This window comes from Kogia breviceps, chromosome 4 (assembly GCF_026419965.1).
Source record: "Kogia breviceps isolate mKogBre1 chromosome 4, mKogBre1 haplotype 1, whole genome shotgun sequence".
Classification (NCBI taxonomy): Eukaryota; Metazoa; Chordata; class Mammalia; order Artiodactyla; family Physeteridae; genus Kogia; species Kogia breviceps.
Window position 1 is genome coordinate 29,541,763 of NC_081313.1, and position 13,415 is coordinate 29,555,177.

At 38.9% G+C, this 13,415-nt stretch overlaps 1 non-coding gene across 1 annotated transcript; it reads left to right on the forward strand.

Annotated features, from left to right (window-relative positions):
• The first annotated feature begins 13,108 nt into the window (after positions 1 to 13,108).
• Positions 13,109 to 13,180, forward strand: TRNAE-UUC (transfer RNA glutamic acid (anticodon UUC)). The gene has a single exon. It is a non-coding gene; the product is annotated as a tRNA-Glu (tRNA).
• The last annotated feature ends 235 nt before the right edge of the window (positions 13,181 to 13,415 follow it).

A 13,415-nucleotide genomic window follows, 5' to 3' on the forward strand; every position in this document is an offset into this window, starting at 1 on the left:
GTTCACCTGCCCAGTATATTCTCTGTGGCTAATACTCTCTAATGAGCATTTAGTCACTGACTCTCATCCCCTGTCAGTTAAGGGTTTCCCCCAGGAGCATAACTCCACTCATACTTCTGGAGTGTGCTTGCACACAACAAAGTAAACTCCCATAATACCAAAGAAGGGCTTCAGGCAGTAAAGAGGAGAAATGCAGGTGCTTGAGAAGTTGTCAGTATGTCAGGAACTGTCTGCAGCTTCAGGTATACTCACGTGAGTAAAGGTAATAGGGGCTGGGGTATTAAAAGCATCTGCTATAAGTGGAAAATGTGTTAAGGCTCTTGTTATATTACAGAAAATAAAAGTTTGGATAAAAGATTCCCAAGCATAAGCAAGATTAAAATAAATTAAATAGAAAGTATATATAGTTTTGAGGAAAAGAAGATATAGGAATATAGCATGCAAAAAATAGGAAGGACTCGGAGTGGAATAGAACTCAAGAAACAGAAGCAAATTCTCTTAGAATGTGTACTATAAAAAAACTTTAATAAGAATATTACTTCAATAACTTAAGAGTGCAAAAGCAAGGTGATATAACAACATGGCAATGGAAAAGGAGATGGAGAATGAAAAAAGCATATTAAGAATACAAAAAAACCCCAAAACCCCTCACCATTTATACCAATAAGTAATCTAGGTCCAACAAGGGATAAAAAAGATATGGCCAAATTTTAAATTAATGGTATGGAGGGACATCTTGAAATAAAAAGAGTAAATACATAAGAAAAATAAAAGAAATGAAATGAATGAAGCCAATATAATAGACATAGGGGACAAAGACAGTTCAACCTAAATATATTTATTTCCTTGAAGAAAAAAAAATAATATTCAGAGATATGTAATCAGATAAAATTCCCCTGAAATAAAGAAGGATCAGAGTCTGTAAACTTGAAGGAGCCTAGTACATACCAGGTAAAATTGATACAACATAACATTGTGACATAGTTTGGTTAAACTATTAAACTTCAAGAATAAAGGTATTTATATGTGTACTATATTTCATATCAAAATATGTAAGTTTAAAAATAAATAAAGGAAGACATCCAGACAGGAAAGAAAGTTATAAATAAAAGCAAAAATTCAAGATGATCTCAGACCTGTCCACTGAAAATTTACTTCTGGAAGACGTTGGAATAACATGTACCAATATGTGAAGAAATGAAACGGTCCAAAGATAGACAAGTTGTTAAGTATAAAAACCACAGGTAGAAAATTAAAAACATGAAAAATCTCAGGCTCCTTTAAGTGAAATTTTCAAAGAAACTATTGATACTTGATGGTGAAATCCAGTCATGAAAGCAAGGAATCAAAACAAAGAGTTAGGGAATTTGAAATGGCATAGTCAATGTAAAAGAATTAGTGATGAGCCCCAAATTTATTTAAAGCAGCTCTAAGCAACCAGATAAATACATTTTGTCTCAGAGTAAAATAGAAATATTGATTGAATAATTAAACAAAAATCAGTAAGGATATAATGAGCTGAAAACAATACAAACCCACTTGACCTAACTAATATCTATAGAACACTATATCCAACAATTGCTAAATACATACTCTTTTCAGTGCATGTGGAATGTTTATGAAGAAACACTGTACACTAGGCCATAAAATAAATCTCAATAAAATGAACTGTACTAAAGTCATACAGAATAATATCTGTGACTATAATAGAAATAATTAGAAACCAATAAAGGAAAATATTATATCTGAAAAATACCCAAATGTTTGGAATTAACATTATATAACTAAGTCCATGGGTAAAACAATAAATCATAATAGAAGTTAGAAAATATTTTTAACTGAATGAAAATGAAAAAACAACAACAAAAAATTTTTTGTAGTAGTAGTCTCATTTTTTAGTTGAGCTTTAAGGTCTCTTTATATATTAAGAAAGATAACTCTACATCTGTTACGTTATCACATATTCTGTCACTCACCTTTTAAATATATATATATATATTTAAATATATATGTATATATTTTCTCCCTACTTAAATTGTTTTAATTTCAAACCTTTCCTCTATGATTTGTGCTTTGGGGCCTTCCTCACCTCAAGATTATATATTTTTACTTATATTTCTTTTTGTATTTTATTAATGTTCTCCTTTACTGTTAAGACTTTAATCCTGCAGGAATATATTTTATTGTAAGGTATGGACTAGCAGTCTAACTTTCTTTTTTTCAAATGCTTACCTAGCCTTTTTTTATCATATATTAAGTTCAAATATATATACTTGGGTCCATTTCTATTATGTTTCTATTTATCTGTTTTGTCTATTTCTGGACCAGTTCCATATAATTTTATTTATTATAGTATTATATCTTAATCTTCTGGTACAACAGAGCCTTTTTATTCCCTTCCTTTTCATCATTTTCTTCCATTATCACCTATGTTAATTGTTCCATGTGAACTTTAGAAGCATTTTGCCTAATTCAAAGAGAAATCCTATTGGCATTTTGATTAAATATGTTAGTGCTATAGATATTTGGGGGAAGTTGACAACTTTACTATATTAAGCCTTCTATCCACTAACATGACCTGGTTTTGTATTTAATCAAGTCTTCCTTTAGTTCCCTCAAAACAGTTTTTAGTTTTCTTCATATAGGACCTATACATTTTATTTCTAAGTATTTTGTATTTAGATTTTTTCCCAATGGTATGATTTACTTTTTATTAAAGTATAGTTGATTTGCAATATTCTATTAGTTTCAGGTATACAGCACAGCTATTCAGTATTTTTTCAGATTATAGTCCCTTATAAGTTATTACAAGATAATCACTATAACTCCCTGTGGTATATAATATATCCTTGTTGCTTATCTATTTTACATATAGAATTTGTATCTGTTAATCCCATACCCCTAATTTGTCTCTCTCCCCTTTCTCTCTCACCTTTGGTAAACACAAGTTTGTTTTCTATATCTGTGATTCTGTTCCTCTTTTGCATATACATTCATTTGTATTATTTTTTAGATTCCACACATAAGTAATATCATACAGTATTTGTCTTTCTCTGTCTGACTTATTTCACTAAGCATAACATTCTCTAAATCCATCCATGTTGCTGCAAATAGCAGAATTTCATTCTTTTTTATGGCTGAGTAATATTCTATTGTGTTTATACCACATCTTCTTTATCCATTCATCTGTTGATGGACATTTGGGTTGCTTCCATGTCTTGGCTGTTGTAAATAGGGCTGCTATGAACATTAGGGTGCATGTATATCTTCAAACTAGTGTTTTGTATCATTTACTTTTTATTCCATTTTATTTTCTAACAGAAGTTTCACTTTTGCTTTTTACTGTCTAGTCAATCTGCAGATTAAATTAGCATATGGCGTGAGATGAACTAATTATTTTTTTCCCCAAAACAATAAGCAGTTATTTTCCAGTAGTAGCTTCCATGAAATACTTAGTCATAAAAAAATGAATATACGTACACTATGGTTGTAATTATATAAAACATGCATTCCAGTTGACAAAGATTAGAAAAGAATATGGAAAACTTGGTTTTCTTTATAATCTTTTCACCATCAATATAAGCGGAGTGTTGAAGAGTTCATCTCTCCTTTTTCATTCATTTCACCTTTTCCTTTAAGTTGTTTACCAATCATAATTTGCATGTAACTATTTCTTGTTATTTCACATTACATACTTAGTGCTTAGTATATGTTCCCTTCAGGTGTTAATTAAGTGGCATCTCACACAGTAGACAACCTGGTGCCTGCTTAGAATTAGCACAGATGAGGAGACACCCAATATTTGTGACTCAAATATCAAATTCTGGAATTGGGACTTTTTTCATGGCCTGAGTCATACAATGTTTTTTCTCCTTACCTAGACATCTGAATCAAATATTGTTCAGTGTGGTATGAACATAAAAAGGTGTTCAGAAGAATCACATGTTCTGTTGACAAAAACCTGCCCCTCCATTGCCTTAAGAAAACAACCTCAGCTTCTCCCCAGTTTCATGTCTCTATTTTTCTCTCCTGTGAAATCTATTCTATTCCTTCATTAGGTGTGTAAAAATCAGAATTGTGCTTTTTAGCATCACTGTACCCTCAGCATCACTTCTTGTCATTGTTTTCTTCTCTCGACTTTTCCTTTTTTGTTGTTTTTGTTTTTGTTTTTGATTGGGGGAAATTTCCAATACAGATGTGCATATAGGCTCTTTATGAGTTAGAATTAGTAGAAGATTCTCCTCCTGCTCAGAAGGAAGCTATGGAGATGGAGGAACATCTTGTCTTACGTTTTGTGAAGTAGAAACAGAACAGGATTTGCTTATTACTATGCATGTCAAAGATAAGTGGTGGATTTTCTAAAGGATTAAAAGAAACAATTGACATACCAAGACATGCTAATACCTCCGTGGTCCAGTGTCATTTGGAAATAAACCAGTTCACACCGTAAACTTTCCAGATAACTAAAAATTCTCACTGCCAACCCAATGGTTTCATTTCAGTATAATAAAGGGGTGAACTCCGTGCTTGTGAGCTTGTAGGTGACTTGTCCCTGAATTCAGTAGCCTCATGCTCCTACACTTCGCTAAAGTTAAGCCTGCCTTTTGTCACACTTTACGTTGTTCCTCTTTTTTCTATCCGAGTCACATTTTTCCAGCAGCAGCCCACCTCTGTGTCTCCAATTTACTTGTACTGTACTGTAACATAGAAACCAGATGACCCATCTTGTTGAACTGTGCCCCAAATAAAAACCTAGGGAAATTCTGGGTCATGTTATTTAATTGTTCACCTGCTATGGCTTTAGGAGGTCTGATGCCTCTTAAAGACCATTCTTGGGCTTCCCTGGTGGCGCAGGGGTTGAGAGTCCGCCTGCCGATGCAGGGGACACGGGTTCATGGCCCGCTCCGGGAGGATCCCACATGCCGCGGAGCGGCTGGGCCCGTGAGCCATGGCCGCTGAGCCTGTGCGTCCGGAGCCTGTGCTCCGCAGCGGGAGAGGCCACGGCAGTGAGAGGCCCGCGTACCACCAAAAAAAAAAAAAAAAAAAACCATTCTTGCTTGGTAGGGCTACAGTGGAAAAACACATCATTCATTCATTCATTCATTCAACAAATTATCATGTGCCTCCATGCTCCATTTAGCATTCCAGACACTGGACATACAGTCGTGAAGAGAGCAGACACCCATTCCTTTGCATGCATAGAGATTAAAATCTAGTTGAGTAAAGGGATATTGTGAAGAAAGCTTCGAAAATACCATGAGAGCAGGAAGCAGGGGAATTAATCTATATAGATGACTCAGAATTCGAATTGCAAGAAGAAAAAAAACCCCTACATTTCAAAAGGACAACTTTGCAGCCAAGAAACCATAATAGTTCTATTAGAGGCATGAGTCAGAGGCTCTTCAGGGAATGAGTTGTTTCAGGCAGCGGGGGCCTGTTCTGGAAGCAGGTCCGGTCCCGCGCACAGCCTCACTTCCTGGGGAGGCAACAAAAGACCTGCCCCCAGTCCCTTCACACTGCTCCCATCCATCCATCGGCTCAGCTGCTCTTCAAACTGAATCTGCCCCAGTCCTTGTGCTCCAGGAGAAGGATGTGAATTCAGTAGTGGAGGAGACTGAATTTGCATCCACTTCTGGCTGCACCGGGCAGGAGAAATGTGCCATGACACGTGGCTTCTCCTCCAAGGGGTTTCGGGAGTCTGCCAGGGAGCCTCGCTCTCAAGAATGAATAAAATAAAGGAATACAGAGCCTGCTCCAACAGTTTCAAATTTGAAAAGACAGCTAAGAAAGAGAAGTGTGAACATTTCTGTGAGATGAGTATTATGGTCACTGGTAGAAACATCAAGTTCTCAATTTAGTTTAGGAAGATTTGAATGAGTATTTCTTTTTTTTTTTTTGAATGAGTATTTCTATTCTTTCCTTACACTTCCAACTCTTGTGCCAGCAAAGTGAAAAGCCCTACTCTCCCCACCCATGCACCTCCCCAAACCTCCCACTTTGTGTTTGTTTGTGGAAAGAATATGAGCAGTTGGCTGTCTCTACCAGCTCTTGACAATAAGCAGGACAATGGGCTAAATTATTTTAAAATGAAAAACTTTTTTTTGGAAAAACACTTAACAAGCTAATGGTGGCTTCCGACATGTTCCAAAATGAGAAGCATGAAAAAGAATGGTCTCTCTGCTTCCCTATTCAAGCAGGAACTCAAGATATCAAGTCCCAAACCAGGGCCCCTGGAGCAGTAAGATGAGGTCACAGCTGACCACATGAGTGGAACTTATCCAAGAAAACTCTTTGAAGGTATCCCTTTTGGTGACTGAACAGATTGTCCCCTGAGATTGAAGCAAACACAGATAAAAAATACTCGGGAAAAACCACTGCACATGGCACAGGGGTGATAAAATGCCTGCTGATTTCAGCTACTGACTGCATACAGGCTTCGGACAATTTTTCCTTAACTCATTCCTATGCTTACCCTAAACTCCAGAACCTTCAGTCATGAAGAAGAGGTTGATTGATGTGAAATGAATTTGCTTGGCATGAAAATGATACAAAGGCTCCACTTCATAAGAACCCAGGAGTTGATAATAACTTATATAATGAGAGACTCCAAGCTTCCCATTCATCAGAATAATCTTCCTAAAACGTCACTTTCCCTATCCAATGCTCAGAAACTTGCAGTGTCCTTCCACGTGCGATATAAATGCTTTACAAATAGCCTTACTGACATGAGCCTTGTCCTGAACGTAAGTGCTCTGTTCATTGGCAGCCAGTTGTCACAATTTCCCACCAACATGTGTCTCATTAAATTCCATACCTGTGCCTGAGCACAGACTACCTTCTCTGCCAGGTGGACCTGCTCATCCTGACTACACCTCAAGGCGAACTTGAGTCCTGTCTTCTTCATGCAGCCCTCTCTCCCACAGTTGACAAACACTTGACTTCTACCCAATTTTTCATGAATATCTTTACTGCAAGGAGCTGGGACCCTCCAAGCCGCAATAAACACCAAGGTCACGGTGCCTGTGACCTAACGACTCGTAGAAAATGAGTTGCCTGAAAATTTGTCCAGACTCCTAGGTAAGGAGGAAGGGAGGGGGTTCAGTTGTATTCAATCTTCTCACTCCTCCTAGGATGAGTGGACATAGAGATCACTGAAGAGTCATGGGCTGCTCAGGGGTCAGAAATGCAGCTGATTCCACCACTGAAAGAGGTGGTCTGAGTTCCCCGCCTTGCGCATCCTCCCTGACCTGCCTTTGAAAAGGTTCTATAGAGATGGTGATAAGATGTACACCTTTCCACCTGCATCTCCTTCCTCGAGGGGGTCTAGTCTTGGTAGTATGTTTTACACCAACTTATATCCACTCCATACACACCTATACTTCCAAGCTTTCACCTTTGTTCTTCCCAGCACTTGGAACATCCGTGCCCTCCTTTCCTACCTAGTAAATATCTCCCCAGCCTTTTCAAGTTTCAGCTCAAATTAACTCCTTTCTTCTCCTTCTCTTTGCTGAACTCTTAGACAATATTAGCTACTCTCTTCCCTATTCCCAAAGTATATTATTCTTCACTCTATTTTAGAACTTAATGGTTGTGTATAGTCAGTTGTTTATACATATGTCACTCCCAGCCCTGGGGGAGAAGGCCTCTCTTATTTAATCTTTATATCCCCAGTTCCTAACCTTGTGCCAAGGACATACTAGAAGTTCTGTTAATACATGGGATTGAATGTGAATAGCCTAGAGGTTCTCGAAACTGACCCAGGTGCACACTGTCCCACACCAGTAGAAGTCAAGCCCGGGGCAATATTCTGCTACTCCTGATGCTTGCTAGGAAACCCCTCCAACTCTCCCACATCAACTTCCTATCCCAGCTTCTTCTTCTTATCCCAGCTCTGACACTTTCTTCTGGTTATGCTTACTCCACAGGCCCACTTTCTCTAGCTTTATTTTTTGGAACTCTCTCTGCACAAGCCTAAGTACTTGCCTGGTACCTCTAAGCCTCAGTTTCCTCATCTGATAAAACCTACTTGTATCAGTGTTGTATATAGAAATATGAGATATGTATATAAAAAATGTTTTGCACTGAAATATCAAACAATAATGCAAATAAAATAAACTTTAATTGCATATTTCAAGGTAAAATATATTTGTAATCAAAATAGTTATGATACAAAAATAACTCAGAATATAAATACAAATGAGTCAGAAATATATCTATGAGTGGCCAAATATCAAGAAAGAAGAAAATTATAACAGTGGGAATATGATTGAAAAAATGTACTGGACTAAAAATTACTGAATATTACCAGTTGTAAAAAGAAAAAAAACAAAAATCTTTCTTCTTATTCCATGCTTACACATCTAATATTATCTCCCCATAGACACCTCAAATCCAATATGTTCAAAACTAAACTCAGAATCTCTTACCCACTCCCCCCAACTAACTTGCTTCTATTCTTATACTCCTTCTTTTGACCAGTGACACTACTATCCATCACCCAATCCCTGTTTCATCTGTCCATCCTATTCCAAGCCAACTCAAGTTCTGTGGAGTCTAAGTCCTGAAATGTCTCTTGTCTCTGTCTCCTCTTATACAAATTCATTGCCCCCACTTCCAGGCCCTTACAATTTCTCACCCATTCTGCTTCCATTGGGTCCCATTAGATCTTCTATCTACAGTTCATCTTCCATAACGCTACTAGAGAGAGCTTTCAAAGACATAAACCTTAACATGCCGCTTAAAAATATTCTATGGCTCCCCGTGATTCAGATTAAAGACTGAATTCCTTAATATGTCATTCAAATTATTTCATGATTTAGGCCCTGTTTATCTTTCAGCTCATACTTCTGTACTTCTTTACGTATCTTCTTCTCTCTTTTTTTTTTTTTTTTTTTTTTTTGCGATATGTGGGCCTCTCCCTGTTGTGGCCTCTCCCGTTGCGGAGCACAGGCTCCGGACGCGCAGGCTCAGCGGCCACGGCTCACGGGCCCAGCCGCTCTGCGGCATGTGGGATCTTCCCAGACCGGGGCACAAACCCGTGTCCCCTGCATCGGCAGGCGGACTCTCAACCACTGCGCCACCAGGGAAGCACTTCTTCCTTTTTAAAAAAAAAATTTTTTTTTAATTTTTTTTTTTTTTTTTTGGCTGCACCAGGTCTTAGTTGAAGCATGCGGGATTTTTTTTTTTTTTTTTTTAGTTGCGTCATGCAGACTTCTTAGTTGTGGCATGCATGCGGGATCTAGTTCCCTGACCAGGGATTGAAACCAGGCCCCCTGCATTCGAAGTATGGAGTTTCACCCACTGGACCACCAGGGAAATCCCTATATATCTTCTAATATAGAAAACTTTCTCTGGGAATTCCCTAGCAGTCCAGTGGTTAGGACTCTGCCTTCTCACTGCCAAGGGCCCGGGTTTAATCCCTGGTCAGGGAACTAGGTCCCACAAGCTGCACCTCAGGCCAAAAATAAAAGAAAGAAAACTTTCTAAGACCTTCTCAAGATGACCTTTCTCCCATACGCCCCATAACACTGTGTGCTCACCTTAATTTGAGCATCCGTCTCAAGCATGGTCATCTCTAATTAGGTATCTTCCCTGCCAGACTATATGCTCTTTGCTTGTCACCTAAAATTTTCACATAAAGAAATTAAGTGGAATTCTTCCATTGCCTCCTCACCCAGGCAGGCAGTGCATGAGTAAAGTGATAGGAAATAGAAAAGAAGAACAATAGGAATGAAGGAAGAAAGACAAGGTTAGTCCTGACATCGGACAGAGAAAAAGTCCATGGCCTTGTAGCCTCTGTTGCTGGGTGAAGAAAGAAAAATACTGAACCCAGCATAAGCTTGACCATATGACCCCAGCAAGGATCACAGAATTTAACCCTTGATATGAATCATATTAAAAGAATACATACAGGGCTTCCCTGGTGGCACAGTGGTTAAGAATCTGCCTGCCAATGCAGGGGACACGGGTTTGAGCCCTAGTCCAGGAAGATCCCACATGCCGCGGAGCAACTAAGCCTGTGCTCCACGACTACTGAGCCTGCGCTCTAGAGCCTGTGAGCCACAACTACTGAGCCCACATGCCACAAGTACTGAAACCTGTGCGCTTAGAGCCCATGCTCTGCAACAAGAGAAGCCACGACGATGAGAAGCCCGTGCACTACAACGAAGAATAGTCCCCGCTCGCCGCAACTAGAGCAAGCCCGCGCACAGCAACGAAGACTGAACACAGCCAAAAATAAAAACAAATAAATTTAAAAAAAAAAAAGAATACATACAGCAAGTCTCCCTAACAGGACCTCTGGAAAAGGCAACTGACTACTAGACAAGCTTTTGCTTGATGGATACGGACTAATCCGAAACAACAAATGTTTCATTATGAATTATGTCTTGACCACTTGCCAACAGGTGATTGCATTTAAAGAGCTATTGAGGGTGGTTTTTTTCTAAGAGTTCTTAAAATGCGCTCATCATTGAAATCTCCAAGGACAGATAAAGACTTCAAAATCAACACACTGGCCCCAACAGAATAAAAACAGATCACAAAAACAATAACTTCTGGTAAGTTTAACCAGTTAAATTTGGTTCTCTGTGTTCCTCTCTCCACGCAAACATCCTCATCATTGGTCTCATTATCTAACCAAGCCCAAGTTGATACCATAAAAAATAAGACATTCTAAAATTCTACCTTCTTCAGGAAGAAGACTTATACAAATGAAATGAGGATTTTATCCACTTAGTAAATATGTTCTCAACCAAATTTTCTGCCCTAAAAGCACCAGTACTTATAGAGAACATAACATGGACATAACATAGAGAACATAACATAGTTCTAGTGCTATTGTTGTCTCTGCAGCCTGCAGTTTTAAATATGTCTCTTAGCTATTCTTGTGACTGATATGCCCCTCTTTACCAACATGCGATATAAAATAAGGATATCTTTTAAAAATATTCAAATTAAGTAACTATGCATCTTACTCCTCTATTGTGAAAAAGTATTGCCTCTCTCTTCAGGGTTGTCTCACCTCCAATGCCAAGGGAAAAAAACCCAAGGAGTCTTACTCAGCCCAAGGGGTCAGTCCTGTTTTTACCATCCTCATGATGGAAGAAAAATGGAAACTCTGAGGAGTCCATCCACTGATGGACGTCAGCATTTGCAGCAGTTGCCGCTGAGGGAGTATCTACGAAAAGCGGGTGGTTTGATAGTGCGATACAATTCTTCCTCATTACTGTGAGAACCGTGGTGTCTCATGATATCTGTGCTGGCCACCAATCCCTTGAAGAAGGGGACCTGGATACCAATCCATGGCTATGCCACTGGTCTAGCAGGTGTTTCTCAAGGTAGAGTATGGAAAAATAGAAAGACATTTTAAGATCAGCAATACTCACTACACAACACGACTAGCTACCTGGCTTGTTCTGAATAGACATGGCTGTTGTTCAGAGGTACATCCACAGTGCCAGGGAGGCTGCATCAGGAGGAACCTGCCGCCTTGGCCACGTGCTATGCTCCAAGCCAGCCCTTTTCTTGTCCTTGGTTCCCTCCCTCATACTGAATGTCCCTAACCACCAGCTGACCCTCAGTCTAAGCCGTCTCAATTCATCAGAGATGGTCTATTCACATTATCTGTAAAAGAGAGGGTATTTGAGTCTCCAATCTAATCCTCCAAGAAGGCTCCTTGGATCTTTGCAAATTGCTTACTACTACAACCCACACACATCTTACCAGAGGGGGTCTTAGTCAGAGTTCTGACAGCAAAGAGGTGGCACACACATCATTTGAGGATAGTCAGCAAAGTTGTATGGGCAGGAAAATGCAATATCGTGCTAATAACAAAGGCCTGGAGGACGAGGGAACAGAGTAGATACCAGAACTGAAAGAAGGTAGCCGTAATGAGATGCCTACCTGACTGGATCTGTGGTCTTTAGTAGAGGGACAGAAACACAACCAATCTCCAGTGACCCATTAAGAAAGGGCTACAGGACTAAACACATCAACCTGACTATTCTGCCTTTCCATCTCCTTCTCGTTGTCTCCATTGGTCAGATGCAACAGGAAGCCAGAAGGCAAGAGATACATGTCAGCCTCCTGAGGACAGAGCAGAGCAGAAAAGGTGAAAAATAAAACTGGAAGTGAAGCAGGGGAGAAATCCCACCCAGAGAGCTGGGGGAGGTTTTGTGTATCAGTGCTCTGCATAGTACATTTCATGGACTGGTGCCAGTCTGTAAGATGTTTGTGGCTGAAATGCCATGAGATAAGTACAGAAATGAAGGACATGCCTTTAGAAACCTTGATAGCACAATTTGATGCTGCCACAACACTCAAATACCCAACCATACACCCCGCTCATTAAATAGCAAATAGAGCCACTCAGGGGCTGTTGACTCAGGAGGTGAACTGCATGTGGCATGTGCTACATTCTAGTGATGCACAAATAGGCTCGGGTTAACACATGGAATATTTTAAGGTAAGTTTTTCAGCTGTAACCCAATTATTTTTCTTCTTTTTTTTTTTGGCTGTGCCGTGTGACATGCAGAATCTTAGTTCCCTAACCGGGGATTGAACCCTGGGCCACAGCAGTGAAAGCACCAAGTCCTAACTACTGGACTGCCAGGGAACTCCCCCAAATATTTACTAAAATTTTTAAAATTTATTTATTTTTACAACTTTCTATTCTACTGATTGTTTTGCAGTTATATATATATTTATATCTATGACATATTTTTCCTTGTTTAGGTAAACTTGGGAATAATATTTGTATTACTGTTTCCATATCTGATTTTGAAAAAGTAGTTTGTATTTTCTGCAGATAATTCTGCAAAAAATATTTTAAAACAGCCATTTGAAGGCTCTGGAGATCAATGAAAAGCAGTAGAAACTGCACAATCTTTGAAAGAGAACTAAGTTGGACAAAATTTGTGTTTATATAGCTTTTTTGCCTGAGGGTATTTCCTAGTCCACACAGACAGAAGTCAGCTAGAATTTAAGCAGAAAGTCCCAGTCTTATTGGTTTGAAGAATCACAGTATGGAGTTTGAAGAAAGGGTCAATGAATTTGAAAATAGGTCCATAGGAATTATCCAATATAAAAAGAAAAAAAAGGGGAGAATTCCCTGGTGGTCCAGTGGTTAGGACTTGGCACTTTCATTGTCAGGGCCCAGGTTCAATCCCTGGTCAGGGAACTAAGATCCCACTAGCCACACAGCATGGTCAAAAAAAAGAGAGAGAGAGAGAGAGAGAGAAAGATTGAAAAAAGATGAACAAAACCTCAGAAATATATAAGACAATGTCAACAAGACCAACATACTTGCAATTAGATCCCAGAAGAAGGGAATATAAGAACAGGAAGAAAAACTACTTGGAAATAATGGCCAAATGTTACCAAATTTTATGAAAAACAGCATACAGATCCCAAAA